Here is a 19,779-nt window from a genome sequence, read left to right on the forward strand (position 1 = left end):
CTTCCCACTTACCAAAAACTTCACATCTTTTATTTTGAAATTCAACCAAAATTCTCTCAAATTCCGTTTTTGTACTCTAATTTCTACATTTTTCAACCGATTCAACCCATTCCAACTTTCAACTGTTCATCATTTTTCTACCTATTCCACAACTTCCCACTTACCAAAAACTTCACATCTTTTATTTTGAAATTCACACTCAATTTCCTTTTCCCTTCTCATTTCTACATTTTTCAACCGATTCAACCCATTCCAACTTTCAACTGTTCATCATTTTTCTACCTATTCCACAACTTCCCACTTACCAAAAACTTCACATCTTTTATTTTGAAATTCACACCCAATTCACTTTTCCCTTCTCATTTCTACATTTTTCAACCGATTCAACCCATTCCAACTTTCAACTGTTCATCATTTTTCTACCTATTCCACAACTTCCCACTTACCAAAAACTTCACATCTTTTATTTTGAAATTCACACCCAATTCCCTTTTCCCTTCTCATTTCTACATTTTTCAACCGATTCAACCCATTCCAACTTTCAACTGTTCATCATTTTTCGACCTATTCCACAACTTCCCAAAACCTTCACATCTTTTATTTTGAAATTCACACCCAATTCCTTTTTCCCTTCTCATTTCTACATTTTTCAACCGATTCAACCCATTCCAACTTTCAACTGTTCATCATTTTTCGACCTATTCCACAACTTCCCACTTACCAAAAACTTCACATCTTTTATTTTGAAATTCGCCACAAATTCTCCAAATATTCTACATTTCTCAAGTAATTCAACACGTTTCAACATCGTTCGGCAGCATTCCCCGAAGAAGTTATTCATACATTTCGCCTTCACACGCAATTTCTCCAGAAATTGCAAAATTCTAGTTATTATTATTCTCTATGATTCTCCACACTTTTTTGACACGTTTCATCTTCCACATAATTCATCCGATTCACTCCATTCCACTTTTCACGTATTCCAAATATTCACGCGACGAGCGCTTGTATTTTTCTCGTTCCGAAAATTTTCCGATTCCGCAAAATTCCCAAAATTCCGACAAATTTTTCCCCATTCATTCTTAATGGCACATTCGACATTTCACATTTACGTCGTTCCAATTTGAAATTCACATCATTCAGCACATTCTAATCACATTCGGAAGGATTCTCGACATTCCCAAAATTCCCAAATTCGAAAATTTCACGTTTTCACGTTAAAAATTCCGACAAATTTTCACAAAATTTCGTTTTTCACCTCTAACTTCTACATTTTTCAACCGATTCAACTCGTTCCAACTTTCAACTGTTCATCTTTTGCCTACCTATTCCACAACGTCCCACTTACCAAAAACTTCACATCTTTTATTTTGAAATTCAACCAAAATTCTCTAAAATTTCGTTTTTCTACTCTAATTTCTACATTTTTCAACCGATTCAACCCATTCCAACTTTCAACTGTTCATTATTTTTCTACCGATTCCACAACTTCCCACTTACCAAAAGCTTCACATCTTTTATTTTGAAATTCACACCCATTTCCTTTTCCCTTCTCATTTCTACATTTTTCAACCGATTCAACCCATTCCAACTTTCAACTGTTCATCATTTTTCTACCTATTCCACAACTTCCCACTTACCAAAAACTTCACATCTTTTATTTTGAAATTCACACCCAATTTCCTTTTCCCTTCTCATTTCTACATTTTTCAACCGATTCAACCCATTCCAACTTTCAACTGTTCATTATTTTTCTACCGATTCCACAACTTCCCACTTACCAAAAACTTCACATCTTTTATTTTGAAATTCAAACCCAATTCCCTTTTCCCTTCTCATTTCTACATTTTTCAACCGATTCAACCCATTCCAACTTTCAACTGTTCATCATTTTTCGACCTATTCCACAACTTCCCAAAACCTTCACATCTTTTATTTTGAAATTCACACCCAATTCCTTTTTCCCTTCTCATTTCTACATTTTTCAACCGATTCAACCCATTCCAACTTTCAACTGTTCATCATTTTTCGACCTATTCCACAACTTCCCACTTACCAAAAACTTCACATCTTTTATTTTGAAATTCGCCACAAATTCTCCAAATATTCTACATTTCTCAAGTAATTCAACACGTTTCAACATCGTTCGGCAGCATTCCCCGAAAAAGTTATTCATACATTTCGCCTTCACACGCAATTTCTCCAGAAATTGCAAAATTCTAGTTATTATTGTGTGAAGGCGAAGGCCTTCACACATATGTTATTCTACACCATTCTCTATTATTATTATTATTATTATTCTCTACGTTTCTCCACACTTTTTTGACACGTTTCATCTTCCACATAATTCATCCGATTCACTCCATTCCACTTTTCACGTATTCCAAATATTCACGCGACGAGCGCTTGTATTTTGCTCGTTCCGAAAATTTTCCGATTCCGCAAAATTCCCAAAATTCCGACAAATTTTTCCCCATTCATTCTTAATGGCACATTCGACATTTCACATTTACGTCGTTCCAATTTGAAATTCACATCATTCAGCACATTCTAATCACATTCGGAAGGATTCTCGACATTCCCAAAATTCCCAAATTCGAAAATTTCACGTTTTCACGTTAAAAATTCCGACAAATTTTCACAAAATTTCGTTTTTCACCTCTAACTTCTACATTTTTCAACCGATTCAACTCGTTCCAACTTTCAACTGTTCATCTTTTGCCTACCTATTCCACAACGTCCCACTTACCAAAAACTTCACATCTTTTATTTTGAAATTCAACCAAAATTCTCTAAAATTTCGTTTTTCTACTCTAATTTCTACATTTTTCAACCGATTCAACCCATTCCAACTTTCAACTGTTCATTATTTTTCTACCGATTCCACAACTTCCCACTTACCAAAAGCTTCACATCTTTTATTTTGAAATTCACACCCAATTCCTTTTCCCTTCTCATTTCTACATTTTTCAACCGATTCAACCCATTCCAACTTTCAACTGTTCATCATTTTTCTACCTATTCCACAACTTCCCACTTACCAAAAACTTCACGTCTTTTATTTTGAAATTCACACCCAATTTCCTTTTCCCTTCTCATTTCTACATTTTTCAACCGATTCAACCCATTCCAACTTTCAACTGTTCATCATTTTTCTACCTATTCCACAACTTCCCACTTACCAAAAACTTCACATCTTTTATTTTGAAATTCACACCCAATTTCCTTTTCCCTTCTCATTTCTACATTTTTCAACCGATTCAACCCATTCCAACTTTCAACTGTTCATCATTTTTCTACCTATTCCACAACTTCCCACTTACCAAAAACTTCACATCTTTTATTTTGAAATTCACACCCAATTCCCTTTTCCCTTCTCATTTCTACAGTTTTCAACCGATTCAACCCATTCCAACTTTCAACTGTTCATCATTTTTCTACCTATTCCACAACTTCCCACTTACCAAAAACTTCACATCTTTTATTTTGAAATTCACACCCAATTCCCTTTTCCCTTCTCATTTCTACATTTTTCAACCGATTCAACCCATTCCAACTTTCAACTGTTCATCATTGTGTGAAGGCGAAGGCCTTCACACATATGTTATTCTACACCATTCTCTATTATTATTATTATTCTCTTTTATTCTCCACACTTTTTTGACACGTTTCATCTTCCACATAATTCATCCGATTCACTCCATTCCACTTTTCACGTATTCCAAATATTCACGCGACGAGCGCTTGTATTTTTCTCGTTCCGAAAATTTTCCGATTCCGCAAAATTCCCAAAATTCCGACAAATTTTTCCCCATTCATTCTTAATGGCACATTCGACATTTCACATTTACGTCGTTCCAATTTGAAATTCACATCATTCAGCACATTCTAATCACATTCGGAAGGATTCTCGACATTCCCAAAATTCCCAAATTCGAAAATTTCACGTTTTCACGTTAAAAATTCCGACAAATTTTCACAAAATTTCGTTTTTCACCTCTAACTTCTACATTTTTCAACCGATTCAACTCGTTCCAACTTTCAACTGTTCATCTTTTGCCTACCTATTCCACAACGTCCCACTTACCAAAAACTTCACATCTTTTATTTTGAAATTCAACCAAAATTCTCTAAAATTTCGTTTTTCTACTCTAATTTCTACATTTTTCAACCGATTCAACCCATTCCAACTTTCAACTGTTCATTATTTTTCTACCGATTCCACAACTTCCCACTTACCAAAAGCTTCACATCTTTTATTTTGAAATTCACACCCAATTCCTTTTCCCTTCTCATTTCTACATTTTTCAACCGATTCAACCCATTCCAACTTTCAACTGTTCATCATTTTTCTACCTATTCCACAACTTCCCACTTACCAAAAACTTCACGTCTTTTATTTTGAAATTCACACCCAATTTCCTTTTCCCTTCTCATTTCTACATTTTTCAACCGATTCAACCCATTCCAACTTTCAACTGTTCATCATTTTTCTACCTATTCCACAACTTCCCACTTACCAAAAACTTCACATCTTTTATTTTGAAATTCACACCCAATTTCCTTTTCCCTTCTCATTTCTACATTTTTCAACCGATTCAACCCATTCCAACTTTCAACTGTTCATCATTTTTCTACCTATTCCACAACTTCCCACTTACCAAAAACTTCACATCTTTTATTTTGAAATTCACACCCAATTCCCTTTTCCCTTCTCATTTCTACAGTTTTCAACCGATTCAACCCATTCCAACTTTCAACTGTTCATCATTTTTCTACCTATTCCACAACTTCCCACTTACCAAAAACTTCACATCTTTTATTTTGAAATTCACACCCAATTCCCTTTTCCCTTCTCATTTCTACATTTTTCAACCGATTCAACCCATTCCAACTTTCAACTGTTCATCATTTTTCGACCTATTCCACAACTTCCCACTTACCAAAAACTTCACATCTTTTATTTTGAAATTCGCCACAAATTCTCCAAATATTCTACATTTCTCAAGTAATTCAACACGTTTCAACATCGTTCGGCAGCATTCCCCGAAGAAGTTATTCATACATTTCGCCTTCACACGCAATTTCTCCAGAAATTGCAAAATTCTAGTTATTATTCTATTTTATTCCCGCCACTTTTTTGTCCCGTTTCATCTTCCACATAATTCATCCGATTCACTCCATTCCACTTTTCACGTATTCCAAATATTCACGACATGAGCGCTTGTATTTTTCTCATTCCGAAAATTTTCCGATTCCGCAAAATTCCCAAAATTCCGACAAATTTTTCCCCATCCATTCTTAATGGCACATTCGACATTTCACAAAATTTCGTGTTTCACCTCTAACTTCTACATTTTTCAACCGATTCAACCCATTCCAACTTTCAACTGTTCATCTTTTGCCTACCTATTCCACAACTTCCCACTTACCAAAAATTCCAAATTTTCAAATTTGAAATTCAACCAAAATTCTCTCAAATTCCGTTATTCCACTCTAATTTCTACATTTTTCAACCGATTCAACCCATTCCAACTTTCAACTGTTCATCTTTTGCCTACCTATTCCACAACTTCCCACTTACCAAAAATTCCAAATTCTCAAATTTGAAATTCAACCAAAATTCTCTCAAATTTCGTTTTTCTACTCTAATTTCTACATTTTTCGACCGATTCAACCCATTCCAAATGCATTGACCTTATGCTTCCCACATTCACTCCCATTCACCCCCACTTCCACTACGCTTACACATTCAACCCTTGACCCCCAATTCCAGTGTGGCGGCCATCTTGGATTGACCCTCAAGTGCCCCCAATGAACCCAAAATGAACCGGAAGTGCCCCAAATCAAACCGAAAGTGACCCCAAATAGACCGGAAGTGACCTCAGGTAAACCGGAAGTGACCCCAAATCAAACCGGAAGTGACCCCAAATGTACCGGAAGTGACCTTTTTAGACCGGAAATGACCCCTAATAAACCGGAAGTGACCTCAGACGAACCGGAAGTGACCCAAATTAAACCGGAAGTGACCCAAATAAACCGGAAGTGACCCCAAGTAGACCGGAAGTGACCCCAAATAGACCGGAAGTGACCTCTGGTAAACCGGAAGTGACCCCAAATCAAACCGGAAGTGACCACAAATGAACCGGAAGTGACCTTTTCAGACCGGAAATGACCCCAAATAAACCGGAAGTGACCTCAGACGAACCGGAAGTGACCCAAAGTAAACCGGAAGTGACCCAAATACACCGGAAGTGACCCAAATTAGACCGGAAATGACCCGAATCAAGCCGGAAGTGACCTTATTTCAACACTAAGTGCCCCAAATAGCTACATTTGCGCTAACGTCTTCGTTTTTTGTCCGATTTAACCCGTTTCAACATTTTTACCCCAAAAGTGAACCTCCTGAGGCCGTTTTTTTTGGTTTGTTCCAAATTTAGAAAGATTTTGGCGCAATTGCTTTTTTTTGTTTTCCCATTCATTCTCTATGGGGATTCAACATTTGCTCTAACTTCTACATTTTTTGACTGATTCAACCCGTTCCAACTTTCAACTGTTCATCTTTTGCCTACCTATTCCACATCTTCCCACTTACCAAAAATTCCAAATTTGAAATTCAACCAAATTCTCCAAAATTTCGTTTTTCTACTCTAATTTCTACATTTTTCAACCGATTCAACCCATTCCAACTTTCAGCTGTTCATCTTTTGCCTACCTATTCCACAACTTCCCACTTACCAAATATTCCAAACTTTCAATTTTGAAATTCACCACAAATTCTCCAAATATTCTACATTTCTCAAGTAATTCAACACGTTTCAACATCGTTCGGCAGCATTCCCCGAAAAAGTTATTCATACATTTCGCCTTCACACGCAATTTCTCCAGAAATTGCAAAATTCTAGTTATTATTATTATTCTCTTTTATTCTCCACACTTTTTTGTCCACTTTCATCTTCCACATAATTCATCCGATTCACTCCATTCCACTTTCCACGTATTCCAAATATTCACGCGATGAGCGCTTCCATTTTTCTCGTTCCGAAAATTTTCCGATTCCGCAAAATTCCCAAAATTCCGACAAATTTCTCCCCATCCATTCTTAATGGCACATTCGACATTTCACAAAATTTCGTTTTTCACCTCTAACTTCTACATTTTTCAACCGATTCAACCCATTCCAACTTTCAACTGTTCATCTTTTGCCTACCTATTCCACAACTTCCCACTTACCAAAAATTCCAAATTTTCAAATTTGAAATTCAACCAAAATTCTCTCAAATTCCGTTTTTCTACTCTAATTTCTACATTTTTCAACCGATTCAACCCATTCCAACTTTCAACTGTTCATCTTTTGCCTACCTATTCCACAACTTCCCACTTACCAAAAATTCCAAATTTTCAAATTTGAAATTCAACCAAAATTCAGTTTTTCCACTCTAATTTCTACATTTTTCAACCGATTCAACCCATTCCAACTTTCAACTGTTCATCTTTTGCCTACCTATTCCACAACTTCCCATTTACAGAAAATTCCGAACTTTCACATTTGAAATTCAACCAAATTCTCCAAAATTTCGTTTTTCCACTCTAATTTCTACATTTTTCGACCGATTCAACCCATTCCAAATGCATTCACCTTATGCTTCCCACATTCACTCCCATTCACCCCCACTTCCACTACGCTTACACATTCAACCCTTGACCCCCAATTCCAGTGTGGCGGCCATCTTGGATTGACCCTCAAGTGCCCCCAATGAACCCAAAATGAACCGGAAGTGCCCCAAATCAAACCGAAAGTGACCCCAAATAGACCGGAAGTGACCTCAGGTAAACCGGAAGTGACCCCAAATCAAACCGGAAGTGACCCCAAATGTACCGGAAGTGACCTTTTTAGACCGGAAATGACCCCTAATAAACCGGAAGTGACCTCAGACGAACCGGAAAAGACCCAAATTAAACCGGAAGTGACCCAAATAAACCGGAAGTGACCCCAATTAGACCGGAAGTGACCCCAAATAGACCGGAAGTGACCTCTGGTAAACCGGAAGTGACCCCAAATCAAACCGGAAGTGACCACAAATGAACCAGAAGTGACCTTTTTAGACCGGAAGTGACCCCAAATAAACCGGAAGTGACCTGTTTTAAACCGGAAGTGACCCAAATAAACCGGAAGTGACCCAAATTAGACCGGAAATGACCCGAATCAAACCGGAAGTGACCTTATTTCAACACTAAGTGCCCCAAATAGCTACAATTGCGCTAACTTTTTCGTTTTTTGTCCGATTTAACCCGTTTCAACATTTTTACCCCAAAAGTGAACCTCTTGAGGCCGTTTTTTGTATTTTTTTCCAAATTTAGAAAGATTTTGGCGCAATTGCTTTTTTTATTTTCCCATTCATTCTCTATGGGGATTCAACATTTGCTCTAACTTCTATATTTTTCAACTGATTCAACCCGTTCCAACTTTCAACTGTACATCTTTTGCCTGCCTATTCCACAACTTCCCACTTACCAAAAATTCCAAATTCGAAATTCAACCAAATTCTCCAAAATTTCGTTTTTCTACTCTAATTTCTACATTTTTCAACCGATTCAACCCATTCCAACTTTCAGCTGTTCATCTTCTGCCTACCTATTCCACAACTTCCCACTTACCAAATATTCCAAACTTTCAATTTTGAAATTCACCACAAATTCTCCAAATATTCTACATTTCTCAAGTAATTCAACACGTTTCAACATCGTTCGGCAGCATTCCCCGAAAAAGTTATTCATACATTTCGCCTTCACACGCAATTTCTCCAGAAATTGCAAAATTCTAGTTGTGTGAAGGCGAAGGCCTTCACACATTGATATTGTACTTTATTGTGTGAAGGCGAAGGCCTTCACACATTGATATTGTACTTTATTATTAAACAACTTATTCCTCCCACTTTTTTGACATCTAACTACTCCCACATGCTTCAACCCATTCACCTCGTTCAAACTTTCACACGTTCCAAAAATTCATGGCACGCTTGCCAGTATTTTTCGCGTTCATAACATTTACCGTTTTTAAGTAATTAGCAAATTTGTGCCTTTTATTTCCCCATTCATTCTTAATGGCAATGTCAACCCGAGCCAGTTTCCTGTAGTGGGTTCGATTCCCACATTGGGCGTCATTAATTATTCTACTCTTTATTCTTCCCGCTTATCATTTTCAACGCTTATCATTTGTAACTAACATTCGCATTCAACATTCATTACATTAAGCAATTTCCACCACTTTGATTACGTATTCGCATTCAACAAACACATTCATTACATTAACCAAATTCAACCAATAAAAGAAAGGGACTCAATTAGCTCGTGGGAAACACAAGTGATTCCAGTACACGAGCATCTTTCCCGAGTGGTATCAAAACCCGCGTCAGTTCGATTCCCACATTGGGCGTCATTATTTATTTTACTCTTTATCCTTCCCGGTTATCATTTTCAACGGTTATCATTTGTAACTTTTGTCATTCGCATTCAACATTCATTACATTAAGCAATTTCCACCACTTTGATTACGCATTCGCATTCAACAAACACATTCATTACATTAACCAAATTCAACAGTTACTGAGGTAGGAACCTGATTAGCTCAGTTGGAAACACAATGGCAATGTCAACCTGCGCCAGTTTCCTGTAGTGGGTTCGATTCCCAGTTTGGGCGTCATAAAGTATTTTACTCTTTATTCTTCCCCCTTATCATTTGTACCTTTTTTGTAACATTTGTAACGTTTCATTTTTAACGCTTATCATTTGTACCTTTTTGTAACATGTATTTGTAACATTTTCCCATTTATTTCACAATTATCTATTTTCCCTTTGTATTCTTCCCGCTCATCATTTTTAACGCTTAACGTTTGTAACTTAACATCTGCCTTCGCCTTCACACGCAATTTCTTCCGAAATTGCAATTCTAGTTATTAAACAACTTATTCCTCCCACTTTTTTGACATCTAACTACTCCCACATGCTTCAACCGATTCACCTCGTTCAACCTTTCACACGTTCCAAAAATTCATGGCACGCTTGCCAGTATTTTTCGCGTTCATAACATTTACCGTTTTTAAGTAATTAGCAAATTTGTGCCTTTTATTTCCCCATTCATTCTTAATGGCAATGTCAACCCGAGCCAGTTTCCTGTAGTGGGTTCGATTCCCACATTGGGCGTCATTAATTATTTTACTCTTTATTCTTCCCGCTTATCATTTTCAACGCTTATCATTTGTAACTAACATTCGCATTCAACATTCATTACATTAAGCAATTTCCACCACTTTGATTACGTATTCGCATTCAACAAACACATTCATTACATTAACCAATTGCAACCACGACATAGTAAGGGACTCAATTAGCTCGTGGGAAACACAAGTGATTCCAGTACACGAGCATCATTCCCGAGTGGTATCAAAACCCGCGTCAGTTCGATTCCCACATTGGGCGTCATTATTTATTTTACTCTTTATCCTTCCCGGTTATCATTTTCAACGGTTATCATTTGTAACTTTTGTCATTCGCATTCAACATTCATTACATTAAGCAATTTCCACCACTTTGATTACGCATTCGCATTCAACAAACACATTCATTACATTAACCAAATTCAACAGGTTCTGAGGTAGGAACCTGATTAGCTCAGTTGGAAACACAATGGCAATGTCAACCTGCGCCAGTTTCCTGTAGTGGGTTCGATTCCCACTTTGGGCGTCATAAATTATTTTACTCTTTATTCTTCCCCCTTATCATTTGTACCTTTTTTGTAACATTTGTAACGTTTCATTTTTAACGCTTATCATTTGTACCTTTTTGTAACATGTATTTGTAACATTTTCCCATTTATTTCACAATTATCTATTTTCCCTTTGTATTCTTCCCGCTCATCATTTTTAACGCTTAACGTTTGTAACTTAACATCTGCCTTCGCCTTCACACGCAATTTCTTCCGAAATTGCAATTCTAGTTTTTTTTATTCTTATTATTAAACAACTTATTCCTCCCACTTTTTTGACATCTAACTACTCCCACATGCTTCAACCGATTCACCTCGTTCAAACTTTCACACGTTCCAGAAATTCATGGCAAGCTTGCCACCTTTTTTCCCCTTCATAACATTTACCGTTTTTAAGTAATTAGCAAATTTGTGCCTTTTATTTCCCCATTCATTCTTAATGGCAATGTCAACCCGAGCCAGTTTCCTGTAGTGGGTTCGATTCCCACATTGGGCGTCATTAATTATTCTACTCTTTATTCTTCCCGCTTATCATTTTCAACGCTTATCATTTGTAACTAACATTCGCATTCAACATTCATTACATTAAGCAATTTCCACCACTTTGATTACGTATTCGCATTCAACAAACACATTCATTACATTAACCAATTTCAACCACGACATAGTAAGGGACTCAATTAGCTCGTGGGAAACACAAGTGATTCCAGTACACGAGCATCATTCCCGAGTGGTATCAAAACCCGCGTCAGTTCGATTCCCACATTGGGCGTCATTATTTATTTTACTCTTTATCCTTCACGGTTATCATTTTCAACGGTTATCATTTGTAACTTTTGTCATTCGCATTCAACATTCATTACATTAAGCAATTTCCACCACTTTGATTACGCATTCGCATTCAACAAACACATTCATTACATTAACCAGATTCAACCAGCAAGAAGGAAGGATCCTCATTAGCTCAGTCGGAAACACAATGGAAATGTCAACCCGAGCCAGTTTCCTGTAGTGGGTTCGATTCCCACATTGGGAGTCATAAATTATTTTACTCTTTATTCTTCCCCCTTATCATTTTCAACGCTTATCATTTGTACCTTTTTTGTAACATTTGTAACGTTTCATTTTTAACGCTTATCATTTGTACCTTTTTGTAACATGTATTTGTAACATTTTCCCATTTATTTCACAATTATCTATTTTCCCTTTGTATTCTTCCCGCTCATCATTTTTAACGCTTAACGTTTGTAACTTAACATCTGCCTTCGCCTTCACACGCAATTTCTTCCGAAATTGCAATTCTAGTTATTATTATTATTCTCTACGTTTCTCCACACTTTTTTGACACGTTTCATCTTCCACATAATTCATCCGATTCACTCCATTCCACTTTTCACGTATTCCAAATATTCACGCGACGAGCGCTTGTATTTTGCTCGTTCCGAAAATTTTCCGATTCCGCAAAATTCCCAAAATTCCGACAAATTTTTCCCCATTCATTCTTAATGGCACATTCGACATTTCACATTTACGTCGTTCCAATTTGAAATTCACATCATTCAGCACATTCTAATCACATTCGGAAGGATTCTCGACATTCCCAAAATTCCCAAATTCGAAAATTTCACGTTTTCACGTTAAAAATTCCGACAAATTTTCACGAAATTTCGTTTTTCACCTCTAACTTCTACATTTTTCAACCGATTCAACTCGTTCCAACTTTCAACTGTTCATCTTTTGCCTACCTATTCCACAACGTCCCACTTACCAAAAACTTCACCTCTTTTATTTTGAAATTCAACCAAAATTCTCTAAAATTTCGTTTTTCTACTCTAATTTCTACATTTTTCAACCGATTCAACCCATTCCAACTTTCAACTGTTCATTATTTTTCTACTGATTCCACAACTTCCCACTTACCAAAAGCTTCACATCTTTTATTTTGAAATTCACACCCAATTCCTTTTCCCTTCTCATTTCTACATTTTTCAACCGATTCAACCCATTCCAACTTTCAATTGTTCATCATTTTTCTACCTATTCCACAACTTCCCACTTACCAAAAACTTCACATCTTTTATTTTGAAATTCACACCCAATTCTCCAATATTTCCTTTTCTCCTTCTCATTTCTACATTTTTCAACCGATTCAACCCATTCCAACTTTCAACTGTTCATCATTTTTCTACCTATTCCACAACTTCCCACGTCCCAAAAACTTCACATCTTTTATTTTGAAATTCCCACCCAATTCCTTTTTCCCTTCTCATTTCTACATTTTTCAACCGATTCAACCCATTCCAACTTTCAACTGTTCATCATTTTTCTACCTATTCCACAACTTCCCACTTACCAAAAACTTCACATCTTTTATTTTGAAATTCACACCCAATTCCTTTTTCCCTTCTCATTTCTACATTTTTCAACCGATTCAACCCATTCCAAATTTATTCACTTAATTCACCTTATTCTTCCCACATTCACTCCCATTCACCCCCACTTCCACTATGCTTACACAATTCAACCCTTGACCCCCAATTCCAGTGTGGCGGCCATCTTGGATGACCCTGAAGTGCCACCAATGAACCCAGAATGAACCGGAAGTGCCCAAAATCAAACCGAAAGTGACCCCAAATAGACCGGAAGTGACCTCAGGTAAACCGGAAGTGACCCCAAATCAAACCGGAAGTGACCCCAAATGTACCGGAAGTGACCTTTTTAGACCGGAAATGACCCCTAATAAACCGGAAGTGACCTCAGACGAACCGGAAGTGACCCAAATTAAACCGGAAGTGACCCAAATAAACCGGAAGTGACCCCAAATAGACCGGAAGTGACCCCAAATAGACCGGAAGTGACCTCTGGTAAACCGGAAGTGACCCCAAATCAAACCGGAAGTGACCACAAATGAACCGGAAGTGACCTTTTTAGACCGGAAGTGACCCCAAATAAACCGGAAGTGACCTCAGCTAAACCGGAAGTGGCCTGTTTTAAACCGGAAGTGACCCAAATAAACCGGAAGTGACCCAAATTAGACCGGAAATGACCCGAATCAAGCCGGAAGTGACCTTATTTCAACACTAAGTGCCCCAAATAGCTACATTTGCGCTAACGTCTTCATTTATTGTCCGATTTAACTCGTTTCAACATTTTTACCCCAAAAGTGAACCTCCTGAGGCCGTTTTTTTTGTTTTGTTCCAAATTTAGAAAGATTTTGGCGCAATTGCTTTTTCTTATTTTCCCATTCATTCTCTATGGGGATTCAACATTTGCTCTAACTTCTACATTTTTTAACTGATTCAACCCGTTCCAACTTTCAACTGTACATCTTTTGCCTACCTATTCCACAATTTCCCACTTACCAAAAATTCGAAATTTGAAATTCAACCAAATTCTCCCAAATTTCGTTTTTTACTCTAATTTCTACATTTTTCAACCCATTCCAACTTTCAGCTGTTCATCTTTTGCCTACCTATTCCACAACTTCCCACTTACCAAATATTCCAAACTTTCAATTTTGAAATTCACCACAAATTCTCCAAATATTCTACATTTCTCAAGTAATTCAACACGTTTCAACATCGTTCGGCAGCATTCCCCGAAAAAGTTATTCATACATTTCGCCTTCACACGCAATTTCTCCAGAAATTGCAAAATTCTAGTTGTGTGAAGGCGAAGGCCTTCACACATTGATATTGTACTTTATTATTAAACAACTTATTCCTCCCACTTTTTTGACATCTAACTACTCCCACATGCTTCAACCGATTCACCTCGTTCAACCTTTCACACGTTCCAAAAATTCATGGCACGCTTGCCAGTATTTTTCGCGTTCATAACATTTACCGTTTTTAAGTAATTAGCAAATTTGTGCCTTTTATTTCCCCATTCATTCTTAATGGCAATGTCAACCCGAGCCAGTTTCCTGTAGTGGGTTCGATTCCCACATTGGGCGTCATTAATTATTTTACTCTTTATTCTTCCCGCTTATCATTTTCAACGCTTATCATTTGTAACTAACATTCGCATTCAACATTCATTACATTAAGCAATTTCCACCACTTTGATTACGTATTCGCATTCAACAAACACATTCATTACATTAACCAATTTCAACCAGTATGTAGACAGGGACACAATTAGCTCGTGGGAAATACAAGTGATTCCAGTACACGAGCATCTTTCCCGAGTGGTATCAAAACCCGCGTCAGTTCGATTCCCACATTGGGCGTCATTATTTATTTTACTCTTTATCCTTCCCGGTTATCATTTTCAACGGTTATCATTTGTAACTTTTGTCATTCGCATTCAACATTCATTACATTAAGCAATTTCCACCACTTTGATTACGCATTCGCATTCAACAAACACATTCATTACATTAACCAGATTCAACCAGCATGAAGGAAGAAGCCTCATTAGCTCAATCGGAAACACCATGGCAATGTCAACCCGAGCCAGTGTCCTGTAGTGGGTTCAAATCCCACATTGGGCGTCATAAATTATTTTACTCTTTATCCTTCCCGGTTATCATTTTCAACGCTTATCATTTGTACCTTTTTTGTAACATTTGTAACATTTCATTTTTAACGCTTATCATTTGTACCTTTTTGTAACATGTATTTGTAACATTTTCCCATTTATTTCACAACTATTTCTTTCCCTTTTCATTCTTCCCGCTCATCATTTTTAACGCTTAACGTTTCTAAATTAACATCTGCCTTCGCCTTCACACGCAATTTCTTCCGAAATTGCAATTCTAGTTGTGTGAAGGCGAAGGCCTTCACACATTGATATTGTACTTTATTATTAAACAACTTATTCCTCCCACTTTTTTGACATCCAACTACTCCCACATGCTTCAACCGATTCACCTCGTTCAAACTTTCACACGTTCCAAAAATTCATGGCACGCTTGCCAGTATTTTTCGCGTTCATAACATTTACCGTTTTTAAGTAATTAGCAAATTTGTGCCTTTTATTTCCCCATTCATTCTTAATAGAAATGTCAACCCGAGCCAGTTTCCTGTAGTGGGTTCGATTCCCACATTGGGCGTCATTAATTATTTTACTCTTTATTCTTCCCGCTTATCATTTTCAACGCTTATCATTTGTAACTAACATTCACATTCAACATTCATTACATTAAGCAATTTCCACCACTTTGATTACGTATTCGCATTCAACAAACACATTCATTACATTAACCAAATTCAACCGGTATGTAGACAGGGACACAATTAGCTCGTGGGAAACACAAGTGATTCCAGTACACGAGCATCTTTCCCGAGTGGTATCAAAACCCGCGTCAGTTCGATTCCCACATTGGGCGTCATTATTTATTTTACTCTTTATCCTTCCCGGTTATCATTTTCAACGGTTATCATTTGTAACTTTTGTCATTCGCATTCAACATTCATTACATTAAGCAATTTCCACCAGTTTGATTACGCATTCGCATTCAACAAACACATTCATTACATTAACCAAATTCAACCAGCAAGAAGGAAGGATCCTCGTTAGCTCAGTCGGAAACACAATGGAAATGTCAACCCGAGCCAGTTTCCTGTAGTGGGTTCGATTCCCACATTGGGAGTCATAAATTATTTTACTCTTTATTCTTCCCCCTTATCATTTTCAACGCTTATCATTTGTACCTTTTTTGTAACATTTGTAACGTTTCATTTTTAACGCTTATCATTTGTACCTTTTTGTAACATGTATTTGTAACATTTTCCCATTTATTTCACAATTATCTATTTTCCCTTTGTATTCTTCCCGCTCATCATTTTTAACGCTTAACGTTTGTAACTTAACATCTGCCTTCGCCTTCACACGCAATTTCTTCCGAAATTGCAATTCTAGTTGTGTGAAGGCGAAGGCCTTCACACATATGTTATTCTACACCATTCTCTATTATTATTATTATTATTATTCTCTACGTTTCTCCACACTTTTTTGACACGTTTCATCTTCCACATAATTCATCCGATTCACTCCATTCCACTTTTCACGTATTCCAAATATTCACGCGACGAGCGCTTGTATTTTGCTCGTTCCGAAAATTTTCCGATTCCGCAAAATTCCCAAAATTCCGACAAATTTTTCCCCATTCATTCTTAATGGCACATTCGACATTTCACATTTACGTCGTTCCAATTTGAAATTCACATCATTCAGCACATTCTAATCACATTCGGAAGGATTCTCGACATTCCCAAAATTCCCAAATTCGAAAATTTCACGTTTTCACGTTAAAAATTCCGACAAATTTTCACAAAATTTCGTTTTTCACCTCTAACTTCTACATTTTTCAACCGATTCAACTCGTTCCAACTTTCAACTGTTCATCTTTTGCCTACCTATTCCACAACGTCCCACTTACCAAAAACTTCACATCTTTTATTTTGAAATTCAACCAAAATTCTCTAAAATTTCGTTTTTCTACTCTAATTTCTACATTTTTCAACCGATTCAACCCATTCCAACTTTCAACTGTTCATTATTTTTCTACTGATTCCACAACTTCCCACTTACCAAAAGCTTCACATCTTTTATTTTGAAATTCACACCCAATTCCTTTTCCCTTCTCATTTCTACATTTTTCAACCGATTCAACCCATTCCAACTTTCAACTGTTCATCATTTTTCTACCTATTCCACAACTTCCCACTTACCAAAAACTTCACATCTTTTATTTTGAAATTCACACCCAATTCTCCAATATTTCCGTTTCTCCTTCTCATTTCTACATTTTTCAACCGATTCAACCCATTCCAACTTTCAACTGTTCATCATTTTTCTACCTATTCCACAACTTCCCACTTACCAAAAACTTCACATCTTTTATTTTGAAATTCACACCCAATTCCTTTTTCCCTTCTCATTTCTACATTTTTCAACAGATTCAACCCATTCCAAATTTATTCACTTAATTCACCTTATTCTTCCCACATTCACTCCCATTCACCCCCACTTCCACTATGCTTACACAATTCAACCCTTGACCCCCAATTCCAGTGTGGCGGCCATCTTGGATGACCCTGAAGTGCCACCAATGAACCCAGAATGAACCGGAAGTGGCCCAAATCAAACCGAAAGTGACCCCAAATAGACCGGAAGTGACCTCAGGTAAACCGGAAGTGACCCCAAATCAAACCGGAAGTGACCCCAAATGTACCGGAAGTGACCTTTTTAGACCGGAAATGACCCCTAATAAACCGGAAGTGACCTCAGACGAACCGGAAGTGACCCAAATTAAACCGGAAGTGACCCCAAATAGACCGGAAGTGACCTCAGGTAAACCGGAAGTGACCCCAAATCAAACCGGAAGTGACCCCAAATGTACCGGAAGTGACCTTTTTAGACCGGAAATGACCCCTTATAAACCGGAAGTGACCTCAGACGAACCGGAAGTGACCCAAATTAAACCGGAAGTGACCCAAATAAACCGGAAGTGACCCCAAATAGACCGGAAGTGACCTCTGGTAAACCGGAAGTGACCCCAAATCAAACCGGAAGTGACCCAAAATGAACCGGAAGTGACCTTTTTAGACCGGAAATGACCCCAAATAAACCGGAAGTGACCTCAGCTAAACCGGAAGTGACCTGTTTTAAACCGGAAGTGACCCAAATAAACCGGAAGTGACCCAAATTAGACCGGAAATGACCCGAATCAAGCCGGAAGTGACCTTATTTCAACACTAAGTGCCCCAAATAGCTACATTTGCGCTTACGTCTTCGTTTTTTGTCCGATATAACCCGTTTCAACATTTTTACCCCAAAAGTGAACCTCCTGAGGCCGTTTTTTTTGGTTTTGTTCCAAATCTAGAAAGATTTTGGCGCAATTGCTTTTTTTTATTTTCCCATTCATTCTCTATGGGGATTCAACATTTGCTCTAACTTCTACATTTTTTAACTGATTCAACCCGTTCCAACTTTCAACTGTTCATCTTTTGCCTACCTATTCCACAACTTCCCACTTACCAACAATTCCAAATTTAAAATTCAACCAAATTCTCCAAAATTTCGTTTTTCTACTCTAACTTCTAAATTTTTCTACCGATTCAACCCATTCCAACTTTCAACTGTTCATCTTTTGCCTACCTATTCCACAACTTCCCACTTACCAAATATTCCAAACTTTCAATTTTGAAATTCACCACAAATTCTCCAAATATTCTACATTTCTCAAGTAATTCAACACGTTTCAACATCGTTCGGCAGCATTCCCCGAAAAAGTTATTCATACATTTCGCCTTCACACGCAATTTCTCCAGAAATTGCAAAATTCTAGTTATTATTATTATTCTCTTTTATTCTCCACACTTTTTTGTCCAGTTTCATCTTCCGCATAATTCATCCGATTCACTCCATTCCACTTTTCACGTATTCCAAATATTCACGCGACGAGCGCTTGTATTTTTCTCATTCCGAAAATTTTCCGATTCCGCAAAATTCCCCAAATTCCGACAAATTTTTCCCCATTCATTCTTAATGGCACATTCGACATTTCACATTTACGTCGTTCCAATTTGAAATTCACATCATTCAGCACATTCTAATCACATTCGGAAGGATTCTCGACATTCCCAAAATTCCCAAATTCGAAAATTTCACGTTTTCACGTTAAAAATTCCGACAAATATTCACAAAATTTCGTTTTTCACCTCTAACTTCTACATTTTTCAACCGATTCAACTCGTTCCAACTTTCAACTGTTCATCTTTTGCCTACCTATTCCACAACGTCCCACTTACCAAAAACTTCACATCTTTTATTTTGAAATTCAACCAAAATTCTCTAAAATTTCGTTTTTCTACTCTAATTTCTACATTTTTCAACCGATTCAACCCATTCCAACTTTCAACTGTTCATTATTTTTCTACCGATTCCACAACTTCCCACTTACCAAAAGCTTCATATCTTTTATTTTGAAATTCACACCCAATTCCTTTTCCCTACTCATTTCTACATTTTTCAACCGATTCAACCCATTCCAACTTTCAACTGTT

The sequence above is a fragment of the Syngnathus typhle genome, unplaced genomic scaffold (assembly GCF_033458585.1).
Source record: "Syngnathus typhle isolate RoL2023-S1 ecotype Sweden unplaced genomic scaffold, RoL_Styp_1.0 HiC_scaffold_159, whole genome shotgun sequence".
In the NCBI taxonomy this organism is placed as follows: domain Eukaryota; kingdom Metazoa; phylum Chordata; class Actinopteri; order Syngnathiformes; family Syngnathidae; genus Syngnathus; species Syngnathus typhle.